Source organism: Nipponia nippon, unplaced genomic scaffold (assembly GCF_047370975.1).
Source record: "Nipponia nippon isolate SJK-2023a ecotype South Korea unplaced genomic scaffold, ASM4737097v1 scaffold_3, whole genome shotgun sequence".
Taxonomy (NCBI): Eukaryota; Metazoa; Chordata; class Aves; order Pelecaniformes; family Threskiornithidae; genus Nipponia; species Nipponia nippon.
This window is the reverse complement of record NW_028262347.1, coordinates 79,557,255-79,585,177: the sequence shown is the minus strand read 5'-3', so window position 1 is coordinate 79,585,177 and position 27,923 is coordinate 79,557,255. Positions and strand designations below refer to the sequence as shown.

Below are 27,923 nucleotides of genomic sequence, written 5' to 3'. Positions count from 1 at the left end.
TTCTGAGGTGTTTGGCACTAAGGGCGCAATGTATTAAAATGATTGATTGATTGCATTTTAAAAATAGAAGTACTGTTCTGATACTGGGATTAACTATTATCATTAAGATATGGCAGAATTTTAAACAGCTTTGAAGCTGCACCCTACTGTGAATGTAAAGCGTCCTTCCCCAGCCCCCCTTGCCCATCTTATACACACAAAACAGAGATTTTGATAAAGGAAGCAAGTAAATGCCACTAAGTTCACTCCTCACACAGTGAGTACTGTATCCATAGGACCACAGTAACAACTGCATAGTGTCCTTTCAATTCCCGTCGTGCCTTTTTAGTTTGCTTTCAGCAAACTTGTAGCCTCCCCCGCTTTTTTTCTGAACAACATTATGTGTTGCTCTATGGCAGAAGCTAAATCATAGCTATTTTGAAGGTTCTTATTTTTAAATATCCTATATATTCTAGATCAAATCTTGGTTATCGAGGGGGCTGCAAATAATATTTGGAATAAATGGCGTAATTTGGTGGCCCAGTACAGTGTAAGCAGGTTCTGATTCAGAGCCGGGTGAGCGACTGCAGCTACAGGGAGACCCTGCCAGCAGCACATTCGTGCCAATAGAAAAGAACAGTTGATGGCATCTACCCAAGGTCAGCTCCTCAAATTCGGGAGCTGGTTTTCTTCCAGACACTGTAAAGTCGCTTGTTTAAATGCAGCCAGTCGGCAACAATTAAGCGTCTAAATAAAACATGCAGATTTTGTACTCCTTTTGAAATCTCTTCCATGCCACGTTGTTTATTTTCTACTTCGCACAGTCTTTATTATCCAACAATCAGGCTACAAAATGGCGGTCAGAGTGAGGCAGACATTTTGTAACTGTCTCATTAAAAGCCTAACAGAACAATGAAAATGTGCCGAATGAAAAGAAGCAATCCGAGGAGCCAAAATGAGCATGTAGCATTGCGACGACTGAGCTTTTAAGCAAATCCTTTATCTTATTTTGTAGCGAAGTTAAAACAAAGCCGCACTGAGAAGCAACCTGACTGTATTTTACCCCCGTGCAGGCAAAATATAGCCTAGCACGGCCCTTTTCAAACACTTTCACTTTGGTGAGTGCTGCTCGTCACCTATTTGAGCAAAGGCTCTTCTGTGCTGCTGTCTACTGTGTGCCATATGGACTCAAGACCACCCATTGACAGTGACTCAGTCACTATAATCTTAACCACATTCTTCCCTTGAAAGTCCAGACACTAATGTTTTCTATTACAGCTCCAGGAACTTTACAGTCTTCAGCACAGCTTTTAAAGCACTTGCAATGAAATCAGCAAACAAACATTTAAAGAATGGAGCCTACCTCCAGCTCTGCAGATAACTTTTTATTCAGATTTAACTATCTAATGTGAAATAAGCTAGGGACAGCGAAAGCAGAGCAAAGTAATACCGTAGCTGATAAAAGCAAAAAAACCCAAGAATTAATAAGCACATTCCTTTTTTTTTTAATTGTGTGCCCACCAGACTGTTCCGAGAAGTATTAGCAGCTGATGTATCCTAAGAAGCAAATATGCAAATCTTTAGAAAAAACTGCAAAGCACATACTACTCATTAAAGATTTAGGTACCTGCCAAATTTCAGGTTTAAAGATTCAGACATTTTTACACTGTTCCCTGAGGAAAAGAAAACAAAATCAAAAACACAAAACCCAAACCTACAACCCAAACCTACTTTTAAAACAGAAAAACTGATTTTGTTACCCTCCTATAAATAAAAAACGGCTGAGGGAATTATGCTGACATTTTTTAATGATACAAAATGACCCAAGAGGCTGGGCTAATGTTGTATTTGAAAAGGGGGATATAGGTTTAAAAAAAAAAACCACCCTGGAATTATATAACGAAAAAAATAATCATTATTAATTTTAATGCATGTCTGATTTTGAGGGACTTGTAACATAGAACTTCAACCAATAAAACACGTAAGGAATAATTACATAGGCATGCTGAAAACACAGGCATTACACAGACACACCGATGTTAGAAGAGATTAGGCTAAAGCAATGCATCTCTATTCCCGCTTCTCTTTTCTTAAGACGACTCACACTCCAGTGTGATGCTGCTACTTGATATTCAACGAACCAGGTCACGAAACAGGCAACTGAATGGGAAGAAACGGCTGGCACGCAGAAGCCAAAGTGAGGTAACCCTTCCCAGAGCACAGGTGACAGAGTGAACCAGCTACCTGGAAAAACAGCCTGGAGAAGCTCATGTTGAAACTCTGTCTCTTGATGGCAAATGGAAGCAAGCTGGTGCGCCTGACTGTGTTGAAAGAAAAGTACTCTGAGCCCCTAGAGAGAGCAGGGTAAAATGTTTTCAGTAAAGGGAAGAATTTAGCCTATAGTTTACATATTACTGTGACACATTTGCCAGTAACACCATTTGGGCCACCTAGACCTGTACGAAATATAAAAGGACAGGAGGAGAATTATTACCACAGCCTGTACCCTCGGCGGAGCCAGAGCTGCCCGGGACAGGCACATGAGCGACGCTGTTAACATATGGTGGAGGTCCCACTCCAGGCTGTGCTACAGCAAGCCCTGAGAGAGACACGTCTGAAGAGTCCAGCTGCCAAACGACCCCCTCCAGCGCTCGCGTGAAGGCTGTCTCTTACAACACAATATAGCCCTCTGTGTTTGATGGGAGATGTTATTTCTCCGAGACATATTTTGCAGCGTCCCGTATCTTTGCGGTGGGGCTAGCAATCTGCCGCACTGCTGTGACAACAGGTGGGACAGCTCTTTCAAAACTTGAACAAACCTGCCAAAATGCAGATGCCTGCCAAGCTTACTACACAGACGCTATGTTCAAAGGTTACGACCCATCTCTAAAACCACTGATTTAAAAGCAATGTTGATTACAGATGTCCTTTGCTTTTGCTACAAAACCTCAAAATCATGGAAAGAATTCTGAGTTTTGTTACAAACTTGAAAACAGGCCAAAGTTCATGAAGAAGTTTCCTAAGGGTTGTGATCCTTCAGAGTTAAGCCAACTCCAATCCAAGCTGGGAGAAAAAAAGCTCGGAGTTAACACAAGGTTTCACACTGGAAGTGTGGGAAACTCGTGGTTTGACAAGATTTCCTTGCAAAGCCAGGTGAAGTTCAGTGGTTTCTGTGATATTTCACAAACTGTGTCTGGGTGCCTTTGAACTTGAAACTCAAAGCAGAATCCAGCAGCTGCAAACTTCAACACAGCAAGACAAAGATTAAGAAAAAAACGTTTGTATGAGCTCCTGGGAAGAATATACTGAGTTTCACCTGCTGACATTTGAAAAAGCAGAAGTTTACACACCCTACTGTTCAATTTAAATAAAAATATCAGGGAGATACAGTAGAGGCACAGTTGCATTACACTTTTGACTTAGACCTAAGTGAGGTACCTGTGGGTGGACTGCAGAGTCCCTGTTAACATTGCTGCCCACTGCTGTTCTTGCAACTGCTCACACTGATTTCTAGAAGTTATGCAGTGCCATACTCACAGGCTGTATCGCAGCCTCTTTTCTAGAACCACCAAAGCTACCATGGCTTACTTTCAACAATCAGGAGGGAATGAAAGAGAAGTTGGTTCTAGCCCGTAAATTTGGAGAACTGGAATTAAAAAGACAAAACAATTGCATGGGTTTAAGGTTTGAAGCAGTATTTTTCTTCAAATAGCACTTTTCAGTCATCTCTACAACTGCAAACTTGCGAGGCTGATGAAACAAATGGCTTGGAGTCACTTCCATGAGGGGTATTGTATTAGTTCACGACAGTGTGAATCTCTGGGCTATTTGGCATCTGTTAGCTAGCTAATGCAGAATACTTTAGGCAGCCCCAGTCTTCTGGTCACAATAAAAAGCAAGAGAGGGAAAGAAAGTGTGGAAGAATACCATTCACATGGGCACCAGTGATCTACAGCCATGTAACTTATCAGCTTTAGCTTGCTGTATGATAGAATAGGAATAATCATATCCTGTAGGGGATTTATAATATTTTCTATTTTGAAAGGGCTTTTCTTAATAGCACCGAAAACAAGAGAATCTACATGCAGCGCATACAGTTGTAAGGGAAAAAGTGAAAATTAATTTAGGCATGCAGGAAACAGAAGAGTAAAGGACTGTAAGCGGGAAAACAGAGAAAGTTAGAGGAAAGGAGAAGTGAGATGATAACAAACAGATGATTAGAAATCATACTGAAAATCAGGTAACGGGGATAAAAAAAACTATGCATGTTAATTATGGCACATTTCTTTGACTTTTTTGTTTCTTAAGTGTAGTAAACTTTTTGAGCAGTAAAGAAGTATTAGTACTGTTTGATTTTTACTCTACTGTTAAATCACTAGAGAAATCACTAGAGAAAAAATCCTAAATTTTGTCAGCACAGTTTTGGTCTTTGGGGTTCCACTTCTTTGAGGAACTATTCCCTAACCACTTGTAAATGGTGGAAATTATATATGCTAATCCTAGAATAATATCCCCTGCCCCCCCACGTCTCCAGTTTTCCTTTAACACAGCAAAATTGTAAGAAAATAAACCATTTGGATTAAATGGTTCATCAGATCACCTCAAGGTCACTGCAGCATTCTCCCTAATGTTGTAGTTTCTGCCTGACTGAATGAAGTTTTGGAAAAGAAGGGCAGAAAAATATTTTGCGGAGAATCACAAAGTATCACATCTGGCTTTTTATTGTATAGTTCTGTGTCCATTTTTGACAAATCTATTTCCTAATGGAGGAGCTTAATAGTTATATAGATGAGAGAGAGTCAAATTGATACAGCTGTGAGCATACAAGTGCTGTGGTTTTTGATTGTGAACCTGCGTAACACTGAAGTTGTAAAAATCATCTGGAATAAAATGAACTACAGCAGCAACAAACCCCAGGGTGCTTTCCTGTTAGTTTAAAAAGTACTGGATTTACCATTATGACCTAATGTATCTCTTTATATACATTCTTCTTCTCTTCATCATTTATGTAAGACCAGTTGCCGTGACAACTAAAAGAATTGTTTTAATAAAGCAATGTACCCCTATATTTTAAATATTGCAGGTTCCTGAGACAAAGAATCCACCCCACAACTGCAAAGATACAAAATAATACAACACAAAAAGAAGCTGAAGGAAAAAAAGGAGAACCCTGCACACCGAATGAATTTTGCATGGAAGTGGTATTTCTGGTCCACAACTCCAAGCACAAGCTTACTGTTTATTATAAGCTTTATTACCGATAGAATCATAAAATCATAGAATCGTTTAGGTTGGAAAAGACCTTTAAGATCACAGAGTCCAACCGTTAACCTAGCACTGCCAAGTCCACCACTAAGCCATGTCCCTAAGCACCACACCCACAAGTCTTTTAAATACCTCCAGGGATGGAGACTCAACCACTTCCCTGGGCAGCCTGTTCCAGTGCCTGACCACCCTTTCGGTGAAGAAGTTTTTCCTAATATCCAACCTAAACCTGCCCTGGCACAACTTGAGGCTGTTTCCTCTTGTCCTATCGCTTGTTGCTTGGGAGAAGAGACCAACCCCCACCTTGCTACGGCCTCTTTTCAGGTAGTTGCAGAGAGCGGTAAGGTCTCCCCTGGGGCTCCTTTTCTCCAGGCTAAACGACCCAGATACATCCTACATCCATAACTTCCTTCTGTGTCCCATGGCAAACCGATCAAAACCTGTCTCTCTTAATTGGACTCCAATAAAATAAGCACAACACAATGTGCAATACAAGTATTGCAACGATACAGTCTTAAATGCTAAGAGCGCTGTACCTACTGAGACCAAGGCATCAGTTAAAATCTCATGTGAGGTAGTGATGAAAGGCTCATGAAGTGCCAAGGGAGAGCAGATCCTGTACATCTGAGCAAACAGTCTTCAAACAAGACTACACAGACGGCCCAGAGGAGGTATGTCTTTGCAGGATCAGGCCCTTGCAGTGTAAGTAGCAATCCTAAAATTTCCTCTTAATTACTGAGACATGGAAGTGTATTGGTCAGTAAAAATAACCAGAGCCTGGTGGGAAATTCTGGGAAGGAAAACGTGAACATCTTGCTTCACTGAAGCGAAATGCTATCTCTCTCAGTTCTCCCTGCATGTTGGCGTTCTTCAGATAGGCACGTCTGTGTACTTTGTGCTGGCCTGGCGTGACTACCACCTAATCCACAAAGTTTTCCAGACCACTAACAGTTAACAGAAAATGAACAAAAGAGAACAATCACACATTGTCAAGGCAGATGAAATTAAATATCCCAACAGACATTCCTGTTCATATGACATTCTGGCCAACAGGCTTCCTCAGATACTACAGTGATAACAATACAATTAGTTTCATTATTAATGCTAATTCAATGGGAATTTATTGGACTAAATAGTTCAAATTAGCAATTTCTTTGAGGAATTCTGGGCTGGCAACAGTAACATCTGTCTCTCTGTGAAGCGACAACAGATAGCTTAAACTTCAGGTTTACCTCCTCTGCAACATCAGGCATCACATTACTAACCCGGAGCTAGGTAATCACTCTCCTGCCAACCTTAATGAGTTTTCAGCTACCTAAGCAGGCTTCAGACTAACAGGCATGGGTCGTATTAGCACCAGCGTAGCCACTGGAGCACGGTGTTTGCAAGAGACTCGTTTATCTGCCTTATAAGCTGATCTCTTGTACTGCCACATCTAGCCAGTGTCTGGGACACAGGCCAGCCAGCCAGAAGCTGGTTTGGGTATGTTCTGCTAAGATATAGCTCTGGCACAGGCTTCAGCCTAGTGCTTACTTATATGACAGTGACTACACCGAAAAACAGCACTTGGACTACCAGGATGATTTGATTAGCGGCACAGCATGACTGGATTAGCAGCTGATGCACTGTGTTAACTCAAGTTTGAAGTCTCTCGCCACTTCTCTACTGCATTACCAATTTAAACATCGGTAGCACTTGTTCTTCAAAACAGGCTCCCAAAGGACTAGCTGACTCAAGTGAAAAGCACCACTCCACAAAAAGAGAGGTTTTTGTGGGTGAATGAAGTTAAGGACCCAGTAACGCTTGAGGTGGGTCTGTAGTTAACACTTCAGTGAAGACAGATCTTTATTTTACACATCCATACTCAGAGTTTATAAGATTTTTATGCTCTTTTTTCCCCCATAAAGTATTTATTTTCTGAAATACTTTTATAACTGTGTAATTAACACCGTATTTCTGATTTTACATGGGAGGCTGCTTTTTAAAGATATTTTGGAGCATAAATTCTGCACAAACTATTCCATATATGTTTTTTACTTTTAAAAGCTTGCCTCTGCCTACAGTCTGAGTAGGAATCACATACAGATTACCTAATTTAGAATCACTGTTTACAGGAGTTTTACATTCAAAGTTTCTATCTTTTTTTCCTTTGCAACTGTGAAAGAGTTAATCTCACATCTTAATGGGAGTTTGCCCTTAATAAGAAAGCATTAAAGCAAGCCAACAATAACAAGCTAAATGAAGGCCATTCTTTTGCCTTTTGTCAATATTTTCATAGCGACAAATAGATCAAACACAAGATATTTTTTAAGGCTTTTTATTTTTTCCCTCTTTGTAAATCATAAATGCTTCGGTATATTTAATTTCAAAATGAGTTCCTGGTGGATTAGGCTAACATGACAGATTAAAAAAACCTTCCCAAACCCTGCAATATCTTAGATGGAAAAGTACACAGAATGTTCTTTTGCTATTTCCCCCTGCTCATTTTCTAGCTGTTCCTCTTTCCCCTACATCTAAAGACCAAGCTATCTGTTAATCAGAAAAGTTTCATAGTCCTACTCTGAGACTTCAAAACACTATAACACATATTTTTCTAAATAAATGAAGGATTTTAGACCATATTCAGAAGAAAATACTCAAGTGCCAAAATGTTTGCTACCCCACACAGATATAGCTGGCATATTCATGCGGGAAGAGGTAGAAAATTCCTCCCTGCAACATGAGCTCAGCCTTTGAAAAGCAGAGGGAGTACCTGCATTTTGTGACAGTCTGTGCAGACACTCCTTGGTGTCTGTTTGTGGGAGAAGGGTTTGAAATGTGTTTGAAGACCCAATGGACTGTTACTCTTGAATCTGAACCAGTTTTAAACCTTCTTCAGCAAGGTCAGAAGACTCTTCTGCCCACTGAGAGGTATTTGTAAGACCTGACTAACTTTTCCATGCGAGGGCATTGGCCAGACTCTGAAAATACTCCTCTGCAATACTTCCTTGTCAGAGGACTTGAATGTCCTTTTTCCTGTCCTTCTGTCCTTACTGGTTATACACAACCAAGGGCTCCTCAATGAAATGCAGAGTACAGCTGTTAACGACCACTTTAACATATGTACACAAGCCTTCTGCTAATGTAATAGGTTGGGGCTTGGTTTCTCCCCCCCTCCCCGCCATTAGATCTGTTTGATGATAAGTCCTTTTCCTGGAAAAAGCTTTTGTATAAACTGTGAACTCTGGTCCAGTTGCGGACAAGAGAGAAGGCAGCAGTGGCAAGGAGACAGCCTATGGATGGGGTTATACCATGGCCTCAATCCAGAGGGGAGATCCAGGCTGGACTGCCTCCTCCTTCATGCAGCTGAATCAAAGAATGGAGTCTTAAAACTAGAAGCAAAAGTGACAGAACAAGCTTTCTGTTCGATCAATCATCAGCTCTTCCAGCTGGCCCCAGGCAGCTGTGATGTCTACCAGCACAAAAAGAGCCCATCAGGAGAACGCCATGAAAACGCCACTTCCTTACGCGTTTGGTGCCCTGGCTGGCCCTCGTCCAAAGTGAAAGTGTCCCCTCTAAAAATTCTGCAAGAGTGGTAAAAGTAGTGACAAATTACTTACAAACGGTATCCTAAGTTTTAACAAATTTCTTTGGAGAGAGAGGCAGGCATGCAGCGTGAACACAAAATAATGATGCTAACTCTCAGAGAAACTGAAGTCCCAGTTGCAGCTCCGAAAGATTATGAATCTCAGCTTTAGCATGGGCGCAGTTTTGGTTACTTACCACGTCTTTGAAACAATTGAAGTGGTTTTTTTCTGTGTTTATTTTGGAGCCGGCTATTTTTAAGGTCACAGTCCCTGCTAAGGGAGGAAACTGTGTCTCTAGGGTATTGGGAATTAAACAGAAGAAAGAAAAAGGCACAGAGAAAGTAGCTGCCTTACAGAGAGGACTCAAATGTTTTGTTTCCTTCCTTGTTCAGTCTGTAGTCAAAAAAGAACTTCACAGTAAACATTAACTCATGTTTCTTTTAAAAAACTAATGTAATTCTGTATTTCACAGGAATTCTTTTTTAACTTTTTCCCTCCTGGAATCCCTTCCGATGAACTGCAATATAAAGGGACAGTACCACTGGTCAATCGGCTTTTACCGCTTCAGAGGTTAGGCTTACCACTCAGGATCCTCTCTGTGGTGACTTATGTCAGGGCACCTACGTCAAGCCAAATATTTTGTGCAGGCAGTGCTCTCACTTGGAGATATGAATGAGGAGGCGTGGGGAAGACAGAAAACGTTTTGAGAGCCTTGGAAAAGCCAATCGAGACAGAAATCAGCTACCGCAGAGGGCACATATTGCACTGAGACCACAGACTTCTGTGCCAGGAACCAGCGGAAACCAGTCCTGAAGGAATGGTGTGGGAAAGGACGGGAGCGAGTGAACAGGGAGGCTGCAAAGACAACCAAGGCAGTAACACCATAGGGAAGTGCAGAACCTACTGCTATCAGCCTGCAGTCTGCTCTGTCCCCGCGTGAGGAGGTCATGCGAGATGTTACCACAGAAAACCTACACTCCATATCTGACAAAAAGGAATTCACTCTGGAGTCTTAGGTGTTAAATAACGCAAAGAAGGATCAAAGCCAGCAGCTATATGAAAAGAAGCTTCTTTCATAACTTAATTGCTCATTTGCAAAATACCAATGTTATTTATTTAAGGAACTATGACCTTTTTTATGCACTGGTAATGTAAATGCTCATGTGTGGGTGTCAGAAGAATATCATGATAATAAAATACTAATACCTTAGATCAGGAGTTGCCCAATTTATTTTGCTGGGATAGCATCTCTATAGAAATAGAGCTGTATTGTACCTTGCTGGGGCAGGGGTTACAGCTGTTTCCAATTCTGTCCCAGGGTCTGCATTTGCAGAAGAGAAATGCATTTGGATGCATTTTTCAGATGTCTTTTTCTCATGTGCGTACCATGAGAAATACACCAAGATTTTGGGAAACCCTCCTCTTAGCTAGCCTCTGTTCTTCTCGTCATATCCCAGATTGTGGTAGATGTCAGGTATGTTCCTCCAACTGTAGTGCCAAGAAGCACTATTTTGAGGTGCACAAGATGTCTTCCGTGGCTCTAATTAAACAGATAAAGCATGTACAGGCAGGGAACGGCATGTGCACACCAGTCCAGAGTACATATAATGTCAACTAGCAGTGGTTAGGGAACAGTGTGACTAGAAAAACATCAAGAAGGCTAGAAAGTGAAGGAAGACACTCCCATGCATTAACAGTGGTACAACACTAGACATAATCTGTTCCTTACTTATAAAGATGTCAGCAGTAAGATGTAACGATTAAGGGAAAGTCTCTAGTCTCTACTTATTACTTGGGCCCAACTGGGATAAAGAACACCAAGAAAGTGAAGCAGTTATTGAAACAGCAGATTATAAGAAACTCTGGGGAAAAAAAGGCAGGGGGGTTGATACAAGAGCTCTACAGGGTGAAAAAATGAGGAAGTATTTATCCAAATTACTCTTAGACAGTGTTATTTTACTTCAGAAAGGGCACTCCGTCTCACTCCCAGGCATTATAGTAAGAAACTATCTTTTGTTTCAGTTAGGAATCTCCAATTTGTGACATTAATAAAAATGGGACAGGAGCCCATGAAAATATAATTTTCTCTTCAGACATTGTCTCGTAGATGTGTATGCAATGTATCTTCAGGTGATATCTATGTGCTCATATGCAGCCTGACCTGAGTAGGGTACACACCTGTATCCTACTTTCCAGTGACATAAAAAAGCTACACAGCTCTTTCTTTTAATCACCTGCATAGATATTCTGTAATATACATTAACATAAGCATGCAAAAATGCAGATCAGAACTGACTGCTACTGGTGTGAAGAGAAACTGTGTGACCTCTCAATCCCATTTAAACACGTTAGCAGGCTTTAATAAAGTCAAGCAATATTGTTAGCTATATTAGCACAACTAAACAGTCCTTGAGGTATAAGAGAACTGTGCATGCTAGAATGAGTATCAGTAAATTTAAGAACTAATAGTATTAAAGCCATATGGTTACCACATTAAAAACCAAGCTTTTAAGAGTTCAGGAAGGAGATTAAAAGCCTGTAAAGCATATTTAGATAGTGAACACACAAGAATTAGGTGTGTGTTTTGGGACTTGTTTTATTTAAATTCTGCTGTAATCAGTACATATTTTGGAAGGCAGTGAGAAACTCCTCAAGCAGATGATGTCTGAATATGAGAATATTCCTTCGGACATGCTGAGGGAACGTAGGCTTACCAAGAAAGATGTTCTAACTGAAACATGCAAATAATTAACTCTGAAAGAATGTGGAAGCTGCATAGATAGGAAGAGCACTGTGTTACACTTGACTAAAACCAGAACGCAACGCTAAGGAACTGCGAAGTTTTCCAGAAGTTTAGGCTGTGGCAGGATATTCTAACTAAGCATACCTTGCAGGAAGGTACTGGTTTTGATTTGCTAGCCTTCTGAAAGACTAAACACCTTCCAAAATGTGAACAGCCTACTGTGTTTTTAGCAATGTTTCTTAAAAGCATGCTTTAACTACAAAGGAGCAGAAAAAAAAGCTGTTCAAGTGAAAGATCACCTTCTCAACTTCTTAATGCACATTAGGTGACTGACTTACCAAAATGCCTCTTTTTTGAGTCACACTGCTTCTAAGTCTCCCCTGTTTGCTTTGACATCGTATCTGGAACAGACAACAGTAAGCAGACTCTGGTGTGCATGTTATCAGTGAATCTGAAATAAAGAAAAGAATTTTGTTCAGAATTACTTTTATTCTCCGTGATTCAAGAACCATAAGTGGCGTCAAACTTCACTATCAACACATCTGAAAATCCCACTGAGCTGTCAAAGACAACATCCCAACTCATCAGAAGCCAGTACCAAATGATTCCATACAAGACAGATTTAAGTGAAAGCAATTTTAAAATAAGGTCTCATCTTACCCATAACACTTAGAATTCAGCTGATGTCCAGGAAAAAGTATGAAGCTCACTTAATTTTGTCTTGTTAGGTCTGTTGTCAGTGTTGTCATGCTGTTCAAAATACGACCATTGCTTAAACAAACTGGAAAATTTTCCATTTCTGAGTCTCAGATTTTCACTGTGACTATTTAAAAAACTCTCCCTTACAAAAGAATGCCACATTTGTATTTATCAACAGCATGCCTCATGCACTTTCATATTGATTGGAATACTTCAATAAAACCAAAAAACTTTAGCTTTTTGTAGCTGAATCTGGTGAGCATGCAATGCAGCAACACAAAGTATCAATCTAATTAAGCTCCATGGCCTTGATTTTATAATCTGATAATAATCTGATCACTATTTTTATCAAAATCAAGAAAGAATCCATATGAGTTCATAATGGAATAATGAATCTCTGTCACTGCCCGGCAACCTCAGACTGTATAGAAAGACTACAGTATTCTGATGATCTCTGCAACAACTATGTAACTTATACCTTCTGCTTTTCATCAGCAACTGTTTTCTCAGTTGCCGTAAGATCCAGCGGAAGTATGTGAAGCAAAGAAATCCTGTTGCACTGTATTTGAGAAACTAACTGGCGAAAAAAAATCATCTACCTTTTCCACTATGCTTTGTTATCTAGGACTAATCCCAAATTGCCCCTCAGGACTGTTCAAGGGTTCTACCAGAACTGTTCAGTGCATTTAACGTTACATCACTGAGCTGCAAAACCCAATCATGGAGATAACAATGTTTGCTATGTTTGTAATTACTTCCAAGCATCCTGGTACCAAAAGGGAAAATACACCATCTTCCTCTGTTAGAAAGTTGTTGAGAAGGTAATTTTAACTTCAGGAAACTAGGACCACTCTTGTTAAGTAGGACACATTATAACCATGGTCCTTCCTGTCATCCTCCACGAACCTTGCTTTAAGGGAGAGCTGGTGCCAAAATCCACACTGAAAAATTCTAACCTTTAAGTTATATATTCAGGACATGATACCTTCCTTTTTCAGTGACTGAACTCTCACTTTATACTTCTTCAGAACGTTACGCAGAAATGTTTCCTCATTCTTCCCATGTTCAGAGCTGTGCAAAAATCTACTGCTGACACAAGCAGCAGCATATCCAACAGTGAAAAAGCCTGTAAATGTCATTGGCAAATTATCTTTTAAGAAGGAAAGCACACCCGTGATGGAATCTGATTTGTGGTTTACTGCTTTTAAGACTTCACAGCTTTCTAATTCCAAGTAACAATGTGCCTACCATTTTGGTAAGGAAGTGCAGCTTTTTAACGTATCATCGGCTAGCCGTAGTTGCTGTATTATTCACATATTCTTTCACCTTTCCCAAAGTATGGCTCATTAGAAAGGAGTTTTGATGGGGCTTGCTATCTTGACGAAAAAGGTTTAAATAACACTACATATAGTGTCTCTTAAATTTCTGTTTCTCAGATTTCTGCATTTCTGAAGACATAAAGTAGTATCAATAAAATACTCCAAATACTCCAAATAGCAGGTGCTGTAACAATTATTCACCAGAAAAAAAGTGTTCTAATACAGCTTAAAATGTTTTAAACCTATTCACAATGAGCCTGATTGTGCCTTTCAAGCCAAAGGGAGTAAACCAGGAGGCTGAGTTCTAAGGTATAATTCACGATACAGTTTTCACTAAGCATCTGCTGCCGCAGGTACCGAATAGGCCCAACATTTGTTATTCCTCAAAGCACTGCACCAAAAATGCACATATGAATTAAAGAATCATATAAAGTTGTCTGTGTGCCTAACTAGGCTTGCCCCCATGCAGAGAGAGATTAGTATATTCCTTGCCTGGACTCTGACAGTTGCCTACGCACAGCTACGGTTTGGCTACAAAGAGCAAAACTCTCTGCAGGGTGCTTTACTGTGATTTTATTTTCAAGGGAGAAGTCGTATTTAGTCTTGCTAATGACATTTTCCAGAAACTGCTTCAGATACATTCTTTCCCTCCCCAAAATTATTTTTATGATCATCAGTACAAATCAGGCTCCCAAGAACAGACTGTTTTCTTACACATACAATGTCAAATTGAACAGATCAAAATCTAGCCTATTTTCTTTTCTTCATAGATTTTTTTTCTACAATGGATATATACGTATTTGCACATATCTGTACTGCAAACGTTACTCTATTATTTTAAATATTATTTTTATAATAGAATGTAGAATAAAATAAATAATAACAACTTTCTAAATTATAAATAATAAATTAAAAAGAAAACCAATACTCAGCTTCCACCGTCAAACCTATCACTTCAAACTGCTCTGCTTCTATAAGGAAATTAAAGTTTTATGCCGCCAGTACTGAGAATCCAATATGAGCCTGATCCTTTGCACATAAAATGCCTTGCCTTTGCTCCAAACTCTCAAAGCCAGCAACGTTCTGGTTATCTCCTGGTTAAGTACCACAACTTCTTGCGTCCCCTAGAAAAGGTGGTGCCAGCACTTACACTGTATTTTGCATGCCTACAAACAGCAAGTGCTAATTCCACAGATTAAACAGGTTTTCTCTAACTATAACCACAATCTGTGTATTGCAATGCCACTAGGGATTTCCTTCTGCTTGACTCGATCCAGAGCTTTACTGTATCACTATCCGTCATAACTGATGTATATTTATCTATGCACATACATATCCATAAAATAAGATAATATGTTCTACGTTTTTATCCTCTTAAATATGAGTTAAGGAATTGTCTTTGGTGACAGTTTGCTCTTTTGTCTGTGCATTACCAGCAAAAGAATAATAATGCTCAATGGATTTCAATCAAGAATTAACAAGAGGAATGAAAAATATTTTATGCAGTTCCCTTTCTTCATATGCACAACTAAATCAGGCATGTCTTCTCGGTATTCGTGCAGATAGACACTGTTTTCATACAGTTATAAATAATCACTGAGATTATCATCACAGAGAGAAGTTAGTGGGGAACAAACACATAAAAAGCCTTTCTGTTTTTGTTTATTTATACACTGTATTTCACAGCACTTTTTCCTATCGTAAGTCAACCAGTTAGACATTGCTGAAAGAAACCTTGTCCAACAACAGCAGGAAAAGAAAAGAAGCCTTGGAATTATTTTCCCAAAGAAACTAAAAGCAAACCAAAACAGGGTACAATATTCAAAATGACATTACATTAGAAATGATATACCAAATTTTACCAGCTGGGGGAAAAACAGCAAGCTAAGCATATCCCTTTAGCTCTCCCATTTTGTTAATTCTTCGCTAGTGCACGTACCTACAAAAGACTTCAGCTGAATTCCAGTTTAATCTCTCCCTAGACTATCCTGGTGACATTCTATTTAAATATGTTCTCATTTTCTTCATGTCATGTTATGTGCTTCTTCCCTGGAAGTGCAGTGTGCTGTCCTGAGAGGGTAATACAGGTAACATTTAATATATAATTGTAAAATAATAGTAGCATTTATCAACTCTGAATTCCACCGGCACTATTAATTCTCACAGAATATACCCACATAACTGAGGCCACAAGCTCTGGGACTCCAAAATGCTGCAAACCACTTTTAGCTCCAGCAGCAGGGAAGGAGGGAAGACTAGAGATGTCAATTTGCACAAAGACTGTGGCTAAACCAAGTCTCTGCCCTGTTTTGGAGACTTGCCCTTAGAACTTTATCCTACTCTCCCAAAAATACAGTGTTTATGTAATCACAAGGAAGCAAGAAAAACAAACAATCCATAAAATGTATTTGAGTTTCTCTTTCAATGGGATCTAAGTTTTCAGTTGCAGTTTTGCACTGAGCGTTCATTAATTCAACAGCAAAACAATGGAAGAACTGCAAAGTCTATGTCTTTAATTTCTGCAAAGTCTGCAAAGTCTAAGTCTTTAATTTCAACTTTCTTCGTCTAATCGTTGATAAAAATATCCTCAGAGTAGACACTTACTAGACACTAACAGACCCGTATCCAGCTCCAGGGATGTAGATGAGATACATAAGCTAAATGATGTACCAACTAATACATATCACTAATGCAAGTATAACCTTAAAACCCACAAATTCTGTCTAAAATCCAGGAAAAATCAGTTTACAAAAAGATCACCATCTTTACTTTTTACTAGCTAATGGTATATGCTGCTTTCACCTGAAATATTGTTGCATTTTCCAGAATCCTACATTGAATTAAGTGGCTGCTTTACCACACGCACTCTAATATTATTTCAGCAAGTGTCACTGCAGTAGTGCAATGCAAATAGAACTTGTATTCTCATCTCTACTTCTAATTTGTCCTCCTGTCCTGAAAAAGTAGAATGCATGTGACAAATTCAATGCTCTGTGTACTTCTCACCAGTAGCACAATGACCTAAGAAGGTTAGGCATGAGACTAAAATTGTGCCTGTAAGTGATTCTCCCCATCTCAGAGAAGCCTATGCTGACCAGTCACCAAAAACGCACCAAAGCCTACTTAAGAGAAAAACAAACGTCCTTGCCATGAGTGCATCTGTCACCCAAATCCAGTTTCCACTTCCATCACCAAGAAAAGCTAGCTGTGGTGCCCTACGTGCCGGTCTGTATGTAAGAGCCTAGAAAACCACATCCTCTTTGCCTCTGTTTCTCTCAAAGGCTGCGCATTATCAGCACTCTGCTTAAGAAGCCGGGTGGCGCGAGATCTGCAGCTCACAACCTGCGCTGGGTGGCCCAAGGAGGACACAGAAATTAACTCCGTGGCAGGTGGCTCAGAGAGCAAGTTCATACATGCTGGACGGAAACCCAATCTTTCTAAAGACTTAAGAGGATCTGAACATCCACTCTTCTTCTGGAATTTGTTTAGCAGTCACAACCCTAAACCGTCTGAAAACCCCTCCTTTACACAAAAGCTAATCCACTGGCATGTGCAGTAGGATGCTCAGGTTTGCTCACTTCATACTCGGCTAAACAGCTTACTTGAGCCCTGGCACCCAACAAAAAGATTTAAGAAAGCCTTCCTATAGTTGGATGCATATTTTCTTCCAATATTAATACGTTAATCCAGAACAACGTGACATGGATCAACATCAGAAAACAGTATGGCTGTGTGAAATCGGTATTGCCTGCATTTTACACATTTTTATTTTTTTCATTTTAATCACCAAAGCAGAAGGAAGTTTAAGTATCGAAGGTTGTAAGTTTAAATTCATTAAACTTGTAAGTTTATTTATCTAAGCAAAGAAAAATCAGCAAACTGAAAAATAACTGAAAAATACTTTCAGTAATCGAAATAAAGTAACTGACATTAAGTAGGGAAGGGAAATTTGTATTTTGTTTTAATATGCAATTTTAATATAACACCTACTTAGGATGGTATTTGAGAGTTCACGTAAATATTTTAGCATTCGAAATTGCATCTTTACTGAACTGTGCATAATCACATTTATTATTATCATTTTCACTGAAACAGAAACCTAGTAAACATACATTTAATTTCAGTACCTTAAAGCAATAACAGACCGGTACCTTTGCGAGCACTCTATGTCCGTCTTCGCTGTGCCCGGGACTATTTGCAACTGCAAATGATTCCTTAAGCTATAAATGCACAGTAAGATACATAACTGGCTGCATGACTGAACCGGCCTCCGGAAGGAGGATGCAAAATCTGAACCGTCACCTCCAACTCTGTTTCTCAGTGACACAGAGGCAGAGTTCCACAAATAGCTGGGAAGTTATATTAAGAGGTTGTGTGATGTCCTGCCAGGGTCTTTACTAGGCTTCTAGAGTACAAAGGTCATATATTACTTATTTATAGAGAAGGAGGACACTGTACAAACCATATGAGGTTTTAGGAAGCTTGTACTTCTAACCTAAACAGTTCTGTGATTCTGTGAAATAATGCAACGTACACCGCATTTTGAGAAACGGCATTGAAGTATGCCTATAATTGAAAGGTGTAATATTTAACTAATATATGGTCTTGACTCAATAAGAAAATCAAGATATGTGCTTAAATCTTGCTCAGTCGGGACAGAGCTTACCTTGTTTTATGGTTTAAAAGAAATTTACAGGAGACTTCCATCTCTTTTAGATAGTTAGATTGAACAGTGCTGAGATGAGGATTCCTCTTATGTGTTTTTAGAGCATTTAGCACAGCTGTATCTTTTTTTCTCTACACATAAAATGACTTTCTCTTCTGCATTTGCGTAGCACACTGTATGAGATGTTGTAAGCATAACCACTATGAGTCCATCCTCCTCAGCCATAACATAGATCACTTTATCATAACGGGGTTGCTTAAGATTTGATTCTTACCCCAGTTCTGCCATCTAGTAACTGCAGTCGCCTGGTCAAATCACTCCTGCTTGCCTCTGCTCCCCTGGGACCAGGTAGTAGAGCACTAATGTTTGCCAGACAGCTGTTGTGTGGCTTAATTATCTCCACAAAGGAAAACAGAATTACTGCAAATTGTTGTTCAATGACTTGAAATGCATGCCATGTCTGTCAATAATATCAGCAAATCAATCAGTATTTTGAGTACATACAAATACAGGCTGTTCTCTAAAAAATACCTTTTTCCCCTTTTCAGTTAAAGAAGGGACTAAAGTAGCCGTCAGTCCTGTGGTGAACCCTGCCTTCCCTCCCACTCTTCCCTTATGAACAGGCTGGAAAACTAAAGCATATTGTGCCTCTCTCTCTAGACACTGTTTTTATTTTAACATTACTGATTTTCAAACTTGACAGAGCCTTTCATAAGACATAATAGGAAAGCTGAATGTCAGTCCCAAGAGTCAGAAAAACACTCCATATTAACCTGTCTGAAATGCAGCAAACAGCTTCAAGAAAGAAAACGAACAGACAGAATTACTTAACTACTCTGTGTTAAGATACTTCCATTGTATCAGTACGAACCTTGAGTATACACGAGACGTATATGCCCTCTGGAAGATGTATAAAGTCGCTGATTTTAGAAATTTATATTTGAGACTTTTTGCTTAGGCTGCATTTATTTTGATTATAAACAGTATTCTGCCAATTTAATTTAGAAATAAACTGATTTCCTACCTTATTTGAAAAATACAGCTATTAGGGATCTTCCTAGTACAACGAAGCTGGTCATTGCCAACCCACACCAATCCCATCATGGTGGGTTTTATGGTGTCCTTCTATGATGTCTTGATGGGCAGTACCACTTTCCGAACATATAGATTCTCACAGTTTCCTTCCAATTTTTGTTCAACAGGAACACACTGCAAGAACAATAATTCCCATTTTTTACCTCTTCTGGCATCTCAAGCTACTTTTGACATTTCTTTTGATGGGTTCCATCTTTCACTGCCAGCAATGTACTGTCCATGGCATTTTCTTACATCTTCTCTTTTGTTGTCTTGATTCCTCTCCATCATCATGATGGCTTTTTATTCTTTCTTTACTGTCTGCCTCTTAAAAAAAAGCTACCAAACCCCAGAAACTTGTTTTGTTTAAAACACTGGATTAAGCTTGAGCATCCAGGTTTATTTCCTGCACTGAAACAGATTTTCAAAACAGCTTCTCTATTTTCCAGTGCTAAAAGCCCACCACTGACGTCAGATTTTCAAGCGAGCTCAGCATCAACTAGTTCCTGCTTCAATTCTTATGATCAGATATTTGGAATAGCTGAGGACCAATAGAGCTGAGCATTTTTGAAAGTCCAGCTTTCTGTTCTGCTGTCTAAATAGGACTTCACCACTTTTGACATTCTGGCCCTAATCTTTCAGTGCCCTCGTACGTCATATGAAAAGAAAAAAAAAAGTATTTGTCTTCTTCCAAGCTTTATCTTTGCATAAAAGGAATTTAGGATACGCATGATCAAATATTATACTATACACAGCTTGTCTTGAATTTTAACCTGGAACTCTACTATAAGACTAATTTAAGAATAACATGGTAATGTAATGTCACACATTATATTTACTATAATAATTTGCCAAAAAGAAGATTTGACATTTAAGACAGCTCAATTTCAGTGGACTAAACCATGCAAAGTCTGTTTGCATTAAGAAACCTTCTCAAAATGAAATCTAGTAAGGAAAAACTCCCACAGGCAGCAAGACTTTATGGTGATTTAGTTAAAATCAGTCTCTCAATATCATGATTTTGTATGTTTGTTCGGCTGGTCATCTGGTTTTGCAGGAGTAATGTTAGCAGTCTGCAAAACTTGGTGACTAAATAGTGATTTTAATACTTTGCTCTTTCCATTGCTTTCCATTTGAAGCTCTTAATGTATTTTACAAACACAGCAAAGAGGTGGTCTTTCTATTTAACAGAAGATGCTACAAAGGGGCGACCATGTCTGAGGACAAAGAGCAGCTCAGGCAGCGGCAACTTCCTCATTTCCATCTCTGTGCTATGCCTGTTCTGAAGGATAGATAAATCTGCTCACTCTTTTCATCCCGTAACCTGAGGGTTCGGCGATGGGCAGAGGCTACATGGAACCCATAGTACATTATATGTGTCCTACTGTTACGCCCAAAAGAGTTTAAGAACAGTCTAACCTTAAACACACCTTGTGACTTCTGGCAATGTCCTAACTCATTAACCAGGAGCGTGTTTACAAAACACTGGTTCTATCAGGAAAGAAAATGTACCATCAAACTCTTACAAGGGGGAAAAGTTGACAATTTAACTCTTAAAGTCTTTCTGATCTCCTTTGTCTATTTAAGTAGTATTTAAGCATTTATTAGCTCATTCCAAGAAGATCTTGTGTCTCAATATGTAACAGGCTGACGATTCCTGTTCTTCCTATCTTCTTTAAATGGTAGGGTTCATCATGCACCTTTCCTCTCCTCTTCCCACTTCTCTCTACCATTCATCTCTTTTATCACTGGAAAGCTGAAAATCACTGAAGATGTTGATCTCGGTGAGATCCCAATCAGGATCAGTGCTCTACACAAAATGAAGGATATCCAACACACATCAAATGATAGCAAAGTCAAAAGCATATGGTGATTATCAAGCAAATATTTAAAAAAAAAAAAAAAAAAAAAAAAGTGTTCCAGCAGCATTAGATTTTAGAAACAGAGAGGTACCTGAAGAATAACACCCAGACTCAGTAAAGTACCCTAGCATATACTCAATCTGAAACAGGGGAATGGATTTAAACATATGCTTAAATGCTTCCTTTAACTGGAACCTATCATGAGTTTTTCTGCTGTTACCAAATATGCTCATGCTTATAATTGATATGGCCGCTAAGACATAATTTCTCTTGAAGCATAGACCTTTTAGGTTAGTAGTTATTTCATTTACAAGGCTATCCTGTCCTGGATTACTTAATTGTGTTCTATCTACCACACTAACTTCCAAAAATGAATCACATTTCAAAAATATAATCTCAATAATCCTTTACCAGCTTTGCTGTCAGATTCCATAAAGCATCCTTCCATCATGAACTAGCAGGAGGTGGTTTTGAAACAAACAAAAAGGATGTGGCTCTTCAAAACACGCGTGTTAAGCTGTGGGACTCTTTGCTACAGAATAATGTGGATGCTCGGAGTTTGCAGGGCTCGGAGGGAGACCACGCAAGTTTACAGAATAGAAATCCACTGTGGCTTCTAAATCGAAAGAAACTATGCCTGGCTGCGTACATCTCTGGGATGGCTGAACACCAAGGGATTACTTAGTCGAAATATGATATACAATTTCCTTGTTCTTACACACTTCCTTAGGCATTCGGTTTTGGCCCGTGCTGAAGACAGGTGACAGTCCGAGCGGCTGGACAATCCACCCGCTGCTGGACAAGTCCCGGGACTAAGCTCACGTGCTCATTCTTACGCTCAGATGTTCCAGCCCTTCCTAAAGGGAACCCCTCTACTCCTTGCACGCTGCTGTTGAGTGAATAATCAGCAATAGTTGAACAAAATGTAAAATATTACAGACTGAGGCTTAACCAAACCCTGTTTCAGCCTATTGGCTCAAATTGAGCAAAAGTGTTTCAGCGTTTCTTAATTTTACTGTTTTAAGGGAAAAAAAAAAAAAAATCCTTTTTTTTTTTCCTTTCCACCTAAAACTAAATAGCTCCAGATAGTTTTAGAATAATAGAGGTTTCATGAATTTTTAATGAAGTTCACTTTTATAGTCAAAATTAAATTTCAAACGAAAAGTTAATGACATTCAACAAAATCAAAACTGCTTTATCGATTACCTCAAGTTCTACCCATCCGTTACCAACTTTAATGGCTTTTAATTCAATGTGACCAGCAGCACAAATGTCCCCTAGTATTCTAGGGCAAAAATGATTGAATCTGTGAGAAACACTCTTTTGCCTGTTCCCAATTCCTATCTATTCCTATTGGAATCAGACTTAAGAAGAAATTCCACCGGGAAAGCTTTTCTCATGAGACTGCCAACTGATTCTGCAGATTCAGCTAAATAACAGACTTCTGTGCACTTCTCTGAACAGATCCTCCTAATCACTCTTTACAGGATACGAGAACAGAATTAGAAAAGGGGCGGGGGACGCAACTAAAGTAACACAGAAACTTCACAGATCTGTGATCTATCTGCCATTTAATACTTTGTGAGCAGCCAAGTATTTATTTTCGTCTTTTAGGTGGAAATTTTAAGATGCTGAATCTTGAAATGGATTATAATTGTGCCAACTGAAATTTCATTCAAATAGACTTGGCAATCAGTTCCACCACTTATAATCCATAAGAAATGCTTTGGCTGCAGTGTAGCACAAAGGACGTAGTTACTTGGAAACGTGCTTTCAGTTTCAGGAATGAAAGGCAAATTTTAACGTTTTAAGAAAAAGACTGCATTGTTTAGATTGAAGGTGAGAATTTTGCCTCCTGTCTTTATTCTAAGCAATGCAGCAGTTTCCTTAAAATGTTGAAAATTGCCTTGCATTACTAAAATTGAAAGCATGTTTATGCGATTTTAGCTAGGTGGGATTACCATCAAGGTGTGCGGTCTCCACATACTGTTAGAGGTGCGGGGTCATCCTAACTGTCGTTTCTTTGTTTTTTGAAGTGTAGTGAGAGAAAAATCAAGCCCCTTTGAGGTTTGGGATTTAACCCATCTTTATATCATTTTTAATACTAATTTTCCTGTGGCTTAAATCAGTCCTCCCACTATCTGCAAGAGGCTACTGGGATCTGTCCTGTGAACCCCCTCCTTTTCGCCTAGCATCCTTCTTTGTGATGATCTCATTCTTCACTCATATATCTTCACATTCCATCTGTAGGCCGATAACTCATAAATCTGCCCCTTCTTTTATGGCTTGTCTCATTTCATCTCATCCTGTCTCATGTCTCTTCTTGGGTGTTTTGTTGTCAGTTATGAGTCATTATAACTCAGGCTTAATTCACATCTGAAACCCTTTTCCCTCCCCCCATTACTGTTCAATATATGCTACTTAGGTCCAATGAATAAAAAATACAAAAAGGAAAAAAACATAAGAAGAGGAAAAAAATCAATTCATGTTTTTGAACATTATCAAAGAACCCAAACTTTCAGACCACAAGTTCAGGAACTTCCAACATGAGGGCTGACAACTAAATCATCATTATGTCTTAAGGTTTTATTTTCTTCCTCCCCGGTGCCTTCATTGCATTTAGATTTTACAGCTGACATTCAACTAACCACTGCTACCTAGTCTTCGTTTTGCAGTAGGAGCTGCTCATGCCTGGGCTGCATAATAGGTGCAAAGCTGTCATTTTGAAACAAAGGCATCCAAACATCACCATCAGCTTAACAGCACCCAGACATCACTGCCACCACTCAACGCAGAATCAACGTTCAAAAAAAGTAACCGATACTCCTGCACTTTCTGAAACCATTGCCTTGGTTACAAGATGCAGCAAACAGGAATGAAAGAAGTGGTTAACACAATTAACTGAAATAATCCTGTATCACATTCTCTATTAGTGTTTTGATACTAATTCTTCCTATACTCAATGCAGAGTGTTTTGGAATAAGTAGGACTAGGGTTTTGAGAGTTTCACCAAGTTTTCCAATTAGGAAAAGTTCCTTTTAAAATGCCATCATCTTCTAGAAATACTGACTGTAATAACATACTGATTTCAAGTTTTTCAGGTCTCAAAATTACAGAAAATTTGTGGAATAGAAGTACTCCTTCTGTGAAAACCAAAATGAATTAAAATCTGCATCTCTCGAATACAGCAACACTTGTAAGTAGCTTTGCTATATTGTAATTTATTTAGAAAATAGTGTTATCGGGGTAGTGTTAGAAACATGAAAGGTTTGCAATGAGTATTAGGTGTAATTTTTTCCCCAAAGAAGGAGAAAGTCTTCCTTTCTAAAGCAGCTTGTTACTCATAGTTATTCAAATCATATATAGTTTGAAATTTCTAAAAGGAAAATCTGACTTTTAGATTTTTCTTATTTTGAGGGAATTAGAAGTACTGGAACAATCACAACCTGAAATTTGAAGTTAAGCCTATTTTCCCCACAACCATGAGTTTTTAGAACATTAAGTAAGGTCAGTAATTCATATCTAAAATACTGGATGTTTCATTTGACCACCACCTTTGGGTACAGAATTAGTGCTTAATTTCAGGTTATAGAATGTTCTCAGGCACTGTTCTTCCTATCTATTGTCAATAAAATTTGTATAAGGCTCATTTCTCCTGTCTTAGTGTTAACTCTTCTGAAGGAACTGCATAACTGAGTAGTTAAACACTTTTTAATCTCGAGTGTTCTTACTTTCAAAAGGCTTAAAAGTTAAAATGATTTAGATACAATTAATCTTCTTATAGGAAAATAGTACCACTCTTCAAAGTTGAAGAGAAACCTTTTCTAAATCTACATTAGGAGATTCTGACAGCAGTTTCCTGTTCTTACAGGGAAAACTGTAGCTCCAAAGAGAGACTGAGGATGTTTCTGAAGGCCAATGATCTGACTCAAGGTTCAAAAATACTTGGAAGAAAACCAAGAGTTTTCACCACTGACAGTACATTTTGCGATACTGCTGCTAGCAACTACTTGCATTGGAGGACCAATGTCACAAAAAAACAGCCAGTGAAGACAAAATAGTGAAATGAAAAATACTACTAATACTACACCATCATTCACTGGTCCCATGTGTTATATCTGTATTATGTGTAGCAAAACCTGGTGCTCTGGGATTTAATATCAATTTTGCGTATGAGTTATCTGAGGCTCCCTCAGATGAAGCAAACTGCATGAAGTCAAAGAAGCAGTTTGGTAGCAAAATCCAAAAAAGTACACCAATACTGTCTACGAACACACTGCCAAAACCACGGGAATGCACACATAATAAAATACGAACTTGAATAAATATCTGGAGGCTGATACAGTGTGTAGTTCAGGAATTAAAAAAATACTGAGTGACTTTGCTGTTTACTCATATTTGCTTTTCAGACAATCACATATGGTATAACATTTAACAAGAGTGATTTTTCACATATTAGTGACATAGCTGTTAAATATATACCCTTAGGAGGCACCTCTGCTTTTGTGGTTTTGTTTAAAATATTTAATTATGAACAATAGTTTGCAACGTTAATTATAACAATTTAATGATTGTAACAAGATAATATAAGCTTGTAATGACTATACAAGTAAAACGTTTTCTCTGAATGCACTTTGTATTGATGCATTCTGCAAACACAACTCTTACCTTTACGCCTGTTAGCAATCCCATTTGCCTCACTGAATTTATCAGCTATAAAGGGACCTAGCTGTGTACCGTCAATATCTCTATACTATTATCATAATACAAAAATACATGTAATTACTTGTTGCTATTATCACTTTGCACGTCTGTCATCACCTGCTCAGAAGGAGCTTTGAAAAGTAATCAGACAACTATTCTCTTTGCTTCAGAGATGCATAACATAGACTAACCAGACCTGTACTACTTTTCCCTGTATGTACTTGTAACAAAAATCTGTTTTCCTGTAATGTAGAAATTTACAACCTTTCTCTAGACAGCCCTTGCTATCCAACTAGAAAGTCCCATTTCTGCACTGGGAAGAACTGCAAATGCCTTATTTCCTTTCAACTGTATACAGGACATATACACTATTTAAATCTCACTAAAATCCTTGAGGCCTGGCAAGAGGTACACAGGACCTTCCGCCATCTCTGGGAACCAAAATGAATTTCATCCTCACTGTAGGCCTAACCCAGGGCTTACACAGTTCCCAGGATCTAATTCCTGAGGTCACTGGGAGTTTTATAGTGCCTTAGCCCATCAGCAGAGGAGAGCCCGTTCACATTGCTCCAGTGAACATCAGAAAAGAATCTGCTTTCTCCACCGTTCCTCAGATGGCCATCAATGCTCTGGGTGGTAAAATCTGACTTAGCTACCAGATGGGATGGAACATCCAGAAGCATCAATGCGTGTTGAACTTTGAGCTGCAACTCTGACACACTACCTTTTCAATCCTAGCTGCATTTTTAAGTTGCATGGTGGCATTCTGACTAAACAGCTTTAATCCTTCTTGTGACTTTTTCATTTATGTCATTTTATCACCCCCTTGCGCAAGTTAACGAGAACATTTTCCTTCAAGTGTGTAAACTGTAGAGTACCCCACATCGTGCACCAATTACTCGTATACATAACGGAAACGCAAATACCTGAACGCCTTGCAGATTAGTCTCAAATGTCTTCTCTTTGTCTGCCTTGAGTTCATTTTGCCAGATTACTACTTCATGTTTTTAGGGGCAGCCTGAGACAGATACGCTGTAACAGCAGAAGAAAAAGCTATCTGAGTATGAATTTAGTCAGAAAATGCAGAATAAACACAGCAAAAGCCAAAATATCATAAAATAAACATTTAAGTACTGTTACCCCCTGCAGTCTGTTTTACTGATAGATGTGACATATCATGCAGAGCAGATAACAAGAAACAGTAAACAAACCATGTCATTTCAGAGAAAAGGATGGAAAATATTTGCACTGTTCCTTTAAGCAGTGGGCTTGAACTTTTTGAACTGAGCTGCTCTCCCGACTACTGGCAGAGCTCGATGCTTTGCTGGATTTAGCGGCTTCTTTGCCAACCCCTCTCCTTCTCCCCGTCTTCAGTTGAACCAGAAAAGCATATTAGCTCGAGTACCACATCTCCGTTATGATATACAGACACCTCACTGGCTTGGGACTACCTACCCAGAGTATACACATCATAGCAAAACTACTCTCAAAACCTAATGAAAACTTTCCCTCTATCGGTTACTCAGGAATTGTGAGAATGAGAAACAAACCATTTGTTGTACACCGAGGCCAAATCATCTGCCACATAAACTGGCATAAGCTTGCACTAAGTAGAGTAACGCTGTGCCAGTTCACACAAGCAGAGAATCTGGTCGCTGCAAGTGTAAAAATCTCTGTGAAATATCTTTAAATTCACTAGAATTAAACACCCAAGAACCCTTTTCTCTCCAGGCCAGTCAGGAAATTTGTTCTATTTTTGTGAGTCAATTCACTAACATTAACATAAAGATAAATCAACACACACAAACGTTGCAACTACACATAAATCTGGATGAGAATGAAAACATTAACAGAATGTCCAAAGCATACCTCAGTCGTTCTTCTGTATTTTCCTTGATTCCCCTCATGTTTCAAAAACCCAATCCAAAAGTCTTCCCCTCTAACACCCTTAGACCTTAGGCCACTGTGAGCCTTTCCTGGGCTGAAGCAACTTGGATACGGTCTCCTCAAAACAAAATTTTCAACATCAAATAAAATGCATTCTCC

General features: G+C 39.0%; 1 protein-coding gene across 14 annotated transcripts in view; it reads right to left on the bottom strand.

Moving 5' to 3' along the window:
* LOC148054717 (uncharacterized) overlaps positions 1–27,923 on the bottom strand; it is a 338,774-nt gene that overhangs the window by 29,478 nt on the left and 281,373 nt on the right. For 11 of the 14 annotated variants that reach the window (XR_015706635.1, XR_015706634.1, XR_015706636.1 and 8 more), the window contains 2 exons: positions 26,804–26,909; positions 11,892–12,004 (listed from right to left, as the gene is read on the bottom strand). The gene's annotated coding sequence lies outside the window, so the exon portion shown is untranslated. Of the gene's footprint in view, positions 1–2,235; positions 2,330–11,891; positions 12,005–19,261; positions 19,447–26,803; positions 26,910–27,923 lie in introns of those variants that run through there. The other 3 variants (XR_015706633.1, XR_015706642.1, XR_015706643.1) reach the window with 3 other exon arrangements.